The 7,164-nt window shown below is 38.0% G+C and overlaps 1 long non-coding RNA gene across 2 annotated transcripts; it reads right to left on the minus strand.

Annotated features, from left to right (window-relative positions):
- Positions 1–2,023: 2,023 nt before the first annotated feature.
- Positions 2,024–5,173, minus strand: LOC145430190 (uncharacterized). 2 transcript variants are annotated; one of them, XR_013910645.1, is made up of 5 exons: positions 5,124–5,173; positions 4,392–5,002; positions 3,866–4,018; positions 3,409–3,496; positions 2,024–2,802 (listed from the first exon to the last, which is right to left on the minus strand). It is a non-coding gene; the product is annotated as an uncharacterized LOC145430190 (long non-coding RNA). The 2 variants fall into 2 exon arrangements; XR_013910644.1 differs by having other exon boundaries at positions 4,392–5,170.
- Between the last annotated feature and the right edge of the window lie 1,991 nt (positions 5,174–7,164).

Here is a 7,164-nt window from a genome sequence, read left to right on the forward strand (position 1 = left end):
AACCAGTGGTTTTACAGAAAGGCAAGCAGAGACAGTTTCCGCACCCCCAATTAAATATACAAAAAAACCATTTTCCTCCACAATTTACATTAATATAGATTGGAGCAGATTATGAAATACCAGAGAATTTTGCTTCAATCGTTATCAGAAACAGCCAGCTATTATGTCAGTTATATGTCTGTAACTTAGGTTCCCTGAAGAAAAGAAACAAGGTACAACACGTATAGCATGGTATATTACACCCTATGTGTCTTGGCTGAAGATCCTTGGTGCTATATGCCAGTGAGTAAGCTTCTATAATCCAGTGAGACAGCAGGTGTTTGGACAAAGGTCTACCTCTGGTTGGATTAGCAAAGCAATCAAAGAACTGTTCACACGATGCCTGGGGCTGCATTGTGGTCGATTTTGGAGAAGAACAGGAGGTAAACAGTCACTGCTCATTTTGGTATCAATCCGATACCAAATAAATACAGGGGGGCTAGGGGCTTGGGAGAGCCAATTCAGCCACCTGCGACCTCCACACCAGCTTCTGAGACCAAGCCAGTGGGTCCCGTTTCCCCTGAAGGACATCCATTCTCTGAGCCTGCTGTGAGACCTCTGCAGCCCCAGCTAGTCACATCTCAGCCACAGGTCTGCGCACCATCAGGACCTGCTTAGCACGAGCTGGAGGTTGTCGCTCCTGCATGTCCTGCGCAGCCACTGCATAGATACAGTTGGGTGTCATCTACTTAGCAGTGAAAATGTATGCTATACCTTCTAATGATACTGTCTAAGGGAAGCAAGCAGAATTGGTCCTAGCACAGAACCCTATGGAACTGCATAATGAGACTTAATGTTTGAGGAGGACTCTCCATTTACATAAACATGTCTGGCGTGTAAGTCTACAACTCTGCTTCCGGGTAGTCTGGATATCTGGGGGTGCTCGCCCGCTGCTGTTGCGGCAACGTGGACATGCTGGAGGACATTAGTCCAGTTCCTGGGCCTTTATCTCTGGTCATGATTTTAAGAAATGACTGCTGCGTCATCTAAAGTGGGATGGATGCTGTGTCTCTTAACAAGACCAGGTTTCCTCCAGAAAGTTTCCCAATTATCTATAAAGCCCACATCATTTTATTGGACACCACTCAGACAGCAATTTAAGGAGAATATGGGCCTAAACATGTCACCCCTGGTCAGTTTTGGGGAGGGGACCAGAGAAAACTACAGAGTATGACATTGTTTTTGGCAAAGTTACACACCGATTCAATTAATTTTAGTGACCTCTGCACTGAAAAAAATATGTTGTTGGATTTACTTAATTCAATGGTGGACATTTGTTGCACACAGATGTTTTGCTTTGGCAGCAACTTAAACAATTGAGTTAAATTAACACAATTTATTCATGTTCAATAAACCTGTGCAATTTGTGTTGATAAAATGTGACTTAAACATGTTTTGATGAAGTAATTTGAGCTCTTGGAATATTTTAATCCTTCACAATTTTTTCACTTTATCCCAACACCATTCAATAACTTTTACCCAATACTACTTGGTCACTTAAATACTACATGTTATCTTCAAATTACATTTTGCTATTATATTCTAGTATCAAATACACAATTTTCAAATGGAGGCCTTATAACAGATTGTATTGTTCTCTTCCAAGATGGTTGCTGGCATCCACCAGTAACCTTTAAAAACAAAATGTCTAATTTCACTGCATTGACAGTAGGTAAAGAATTAAACTGACATTACTCCTCCACTGAATCTATATAAATCAACAGTTAAATAATGTCAGTTCTTCCGTGTTCTCTGGAATCAATCACAGCAAAGAAATTAGACTGTTTCTTTTGAAAAATGTTACAGGACAATACAAAACATTCTATTTAAGGCCTCTGACGTCAAGATTCAGTTAAACAACAATTATAACTAAACAATTTGAGGAAATGTTAGTTTCCATTAACATTAAATTAGGTTACTGAATTGGCAAACACCTTCCTATTAACATTACCCATTTTACCCCAATAACTAAAGAAATTAGCACTTGCAGGTCAAAAACTTTATTCAAGAGACGCAAAAATAACATTGATACAGTGACTGTCAAAAATTACAGCACTGATCATACTGTGACATCTTGGTTCAAAACAGCATACTTAGAAATATTCAACGTTCTTTACTTCAACTGAATGAAACTGAAAATACCATTTCACACGACCCATATGGGATATTTAGACTGTATAACTGTTCACGCTACATCTCTTCACTAGTAAAAGAAAGAAAAAATACAAACAGAAATTGAAAAATGCTGCCAAACAGACAAACAGAGAACTTGTACAGAGCAAAAGGAAAAACAAACAACAACAACAAAAACAGCTTGTCCTCATGGCAGTTGCAGAGTATATAAAAATGAACCCTGCGATCTGCTCCTGGAATTGAGCTTCAAAAATGCAGCAGAACAAGTGTGAGATTTAAATGTCCTCTCACCTAGAGCTGATCACCTTGCATGCATAACAGTGAGCTTCGTTGCAGGAGCAGTTTTGTCTTAGTTGTGAGCTTTTCTTGAGAGCTGAGTTGCATCCAACTCCATTACCACCCATTGAATCACCTCAAAAGTGTAGCAGAGCTGTGATGGGTAACTCATATTGAAGGAATAAAAAAGGTCCAAACAGCATGGCTACTGCAAAGGTCACGTTATCCAGATCTTGAAGAACTACTATACCCTCGATGATGATGCCAACATCAGAAAAGTCATTGCCTGGCGCATCTCTGGAGACAGATGTTCATTGTGGTTTTCTCAATCTGTGCAGTGGCCTCAGTCAAGTCCTGGTTAAACACAAAACATTTTTTTAAGATTCCCTTTTAAACTCATCTCTTTTGAATCTACCAGTTCTAATGTTAGAGTAATTTAAACCAATGCAAGCAACATAGTAAATAGCTATAGCCAAAGAGTGGCCTGCCATGCTGCCATTCATGGTCTAACAGAGTTTCTAAGAGAGAGTGAAAAACATAATAATTTCAAATGCTTTACATTAGTTTTTGTTAGAAAGACACCGGCCCATCAGAAATCCAGGCTATGTCACTCAGAAGATGTTAGAATTTAGACTTTCAGCCCCACAATTTGGTTAGCTGTTGGTCAGTTGGTCTTTTTTTTTTTTTTTTTTTCAAACAAAAGCTAATGTAAATACTGGTGGGATTTTTCTTTGTTCACTAGAATGACAAATTTAAAGTTTTTTCACACTGATGTGACCCCTAATACAGGGGTAGGGGTGGGGCCTCAAGGGCCGGCGGCCGAGTTCACTACTAGGCCTCATGTGAACTTCAAATTATTAAAGAGGACTACTGGTCCTAACCAGTCCAATGAGGATCAAGTGGATAACTAAATGCATTTTTAAATGTTGCAAAGCCACAATCTACTCATAAAACACTCACCATGAACTCCTGCACCAAGATGTTGCAATTGTCTTTCACACAGATGCGGAGCACTTTGATGAGACTCCCTTTGAGCATTAATGTCATCCTAAAGTATTATAACAAAGAAAACAGAGATTTGTGAACTTTTCAGTAGCACAGAAGAAAATGATCCCAGACAAAAACTTGACTTTTTAAACCAGTCAACATGCAACACCAGCATCTACAAAGCAATATCAAAAATTCCTGTTTGACATCAACTTTATGGATATATAGTTTCCAGAACATATATTTTTAAAAAAAGATGATTTTTTTCTCAGTGGGCCAGTAAATGCATGACAAAAAAGAATGGCATCCTTTCAGTGGAATCCGTACTCACAGGTAATAGTTGACTGTTTCAATGGATGTAGCATAAAAATTTTACTGACCTAATGCAATACATATACACTTTGTAGTTAAAGAATTTTAAAGTTCTTACTGTCATAATGGCAGCTACATCCTTTAGCTTTGTGCACTGTTCCCCGGATCACTTTGCAAACACTTTCAGCAGACTGTCAGAGAGAAACTCAGCTCCGTCAGAAACCTTGGCTGTAAAGGCATGGTTGGGATGCACTGGAATGCTGCATTTTATCTGAAATAACATTTTGAAATTTTGAAATAACAGCAGGCACTGTGCTTGGTTAATCAGTAATGTTTTGTTGAATAAAAACTGTGTTTCCAGATCTTATGGGATTAAAAAAATCCAAAGATGTTTGTTTCTGATTTGCAACCCAAGAACCCACAAGTTACAACCTCATTTTAGTTCAAGTGTGCATTAATGTGAGTCCAGTAATCACCTTTCTGACAATACATACAGGTATAAGTTAAACCTATGGCAGATTTTGGATTTCTCAGTTGTTTTAATAGGGTGGTCTATTTGTGTATGCATGCACCTAATAATTATACAAAACCTATTATAATTAAGTTACAGAAACCTTAAGCGAAAATAGAATATACTTTCTTACCATAACACCTTGAACCCACAATCCATCAGCTGACTCCTGGTGAAATGCAGAATAGATGTGGTCTCTCAATGTGCAGCAAAAAAAACAAAAAGAAAAGGACAGCAGGTGAGGGCAGGAGGGGTAGGGATGTAAGCTAGCATAATGCCGCTAATGATATTAGCTAAAGCTGTTCAATGTCCAAAATCTCACTAACACCACGGTGCAGTAAATACACAATGTAACTGAAGAGTCAGTTGGCAAATCTATTCACACAGAAAACCAAATTATGTTATGAGTGCCTCGTAATTAGGTTTAATGTGATATTACGGCTCTTGTGCCAAAGACAAATTCAAATGAAAAAGCGCCAATTCTTTGACAACAGATAAAACAGAAAATAAGCTAATGGCTCTTTTTTTAGCATGTTACATGGCGACACTCTAGACGTTTAACTACATTTGGCTGAAATATGGTAAATATTAATTCAAAAAATCAAGACATACCAAAAACGTAGAGTTGGCTGCTCGACTTGACTGAGATGGATGCCTTTTTTGAACCACGATCCAAAGCCCGCGAGATGAAATCACGCGTGGTTTCACGAGATTTAACGTTGCTATCTTATTGACTTACTTCACCTGAACATGATATGAACAATTTAATACACCCTTTCTGCATATCATGTAGTTTTTACACTATATAGTTACATTTATCTTTAAAACATGAGGTAATTGTGTTAAATACATGCAAGATGCTTACATAAATCCAAGAGATGGCCAGTCCCTTTTTTTCAGTGTGGGTATCATTGCTGCCAATGTGAATTATTATTTTACAGAAATTATGTTTATCCTTAGCCAGCAGTTTTACATTTCCCTCTGTGTCACCTGCACTGGCCTCTGAAGACATTTCAATATGGTTGCTGGTGTCTCTAGCTTCACATTTGTCAAAACATTTAAAATCCATAAAAACAAGATTGAGGTAGAAGCTTGCTTATTATTCTTTGAAATGATGATGACATGGCAAAAGATTTCCAAGCATATTGACAGGTGATCCAGGTGTGGAGGAGTCATCAGTAAATGAGATGTCACTTCTAGGCTCAGGTGTTTCTCTCACTTAACTGTAAACCATCCTGAACCACATCCTGTCCATTGGCTTTATGTTGGTTCATGGCAAAAAACAATCCACAACTGAAATAAAATTTGAGATTAAAGACTTGGATTAGATAGTGGTGAAGTAATACAATTATGACACTCCATTGTCAATCTTCTTGTTCTTCTTGTTACTTATTGGCACTGTGCTGGCTGTAGACATAAACTTTATTACTCCCTCAGTGGGAATTCACTTGTTGGAGCAGCACAAGGGACAGGGAGAAAAGTCAATTAGAGATATATTGGAAATTAAAAAACAAAAAAACAAAAAAAATAGTTTACTGCCAAAACACTGTACTTGGTCATTCAGTGATGACCCTCCTGTTCTCCACATTGTTACCCTGAGATACAAATCCAACAATGGCTGTATCATCGAACTTTAGGTGGACTTATACATACATGGTCCAGTGTAAAGAGCGTAAAGAGGAAGGAAGAGAGCACCATCACCTGAGGACCCCCCGTGCTACATACCACCACTTCAGACACACAATTCGGAAGCCTCACATACTGTGGTCTCTTGATGATGTAGTCAATTGCTCATGCAGTAACATCAACATCAACTCCTGCTCCTTCCAGCTTGTCCCTCAGCAGTGCCAGCTGAATTTTGCTGAAGAAATTGAAAAAGTCAAAAAATACCACCTTTACAGTGCTTCCAGGATTCTGGAATCCGTACAGGAGGTAAATGAATGCATCATCCTTCCTAATTTCAGGACAGTAAGTGAACTGCAGGAGGTCCAGCTGCATGCCTGCAAGAGGTCAGATGTGACAAATGGAATTTAATCATCAGCCACTGACTAGTAGTTTGTTTCTGACAAGTAATGGACTTGTCAGATTTACAACTTTGGACTAAAATCAGTTGCAAGCTTCCGGGAATCTGCGATGTTTTTCAGTGTTGCAGGGGCAGGACTAAAAAGTTTTTTTCCCTTTTATGTGAACATAAGCATATTGGGATGTAAATTCAGCAATCCCTGAAGAAAATTACGTATAACATTGATCTCACATTCAACTCATCGGTGTAAACATATACGTTACTTTTGTCTCACGTCAGTTCCCCATTCTGGCCACTAGGTGGCAGGAATTACTTGTTTAGAAATGAAGAGAAGCCTTCATATTCAGAAATTTCTTTCTTACATCCAAGATGAATCTACAGTATCCAGTTTAATCTGAGAGTTTAGATATTTTTACAGATATTATGTTTGGAATATTCTGTTGTAGTCACCCCATCTATTATGCATATCTTATTTCTTTATTATTATTATTTCTTTAGATTGAGTTGTAACAAAAAAAATGTAGTGAGACTAATAAAGATTATTATATCATCAATCAACCTAAAATTGCATCATAAAATGTTAATAAAAACATAAGAAATCTGAAACTAGGAGCTGCGACATTTCTAGTAAAAGGAACATTATTTGTTGAAAGAATTTCAGGGCTGAGCTCTTACTCTGTGTATGCAGTAAATAAATGGCACGAGTGCCAGAATTACCCTGTTCAGTCACTTTTCAAGAGTTATGACAGACTCTCTGGGTTCAGGCCAACACCCACCAGTCTGCTGTTTAAATTTTAAAATCTCAATGTATTTGTTTTTAAAATGCTGCATATTTAATGACGGGCAAAGAAGAAAATTCACTCTCACACAGTAAGTATTTCAC

Source organism: Astatotilapia calliptera, chromosome 7, assembly GCF_964374335.1.
Source record: "Astatotilapia calliptera chromosome 7, fAstCal68.1, whole genome shotgun sequence".
Lineage (NCBI taxonomy): Eukaryota > Metazoa > Chordata > Actinopteri > Cichliformes > Cichlidae > Astatotilapia > Astatotilapia calliptera.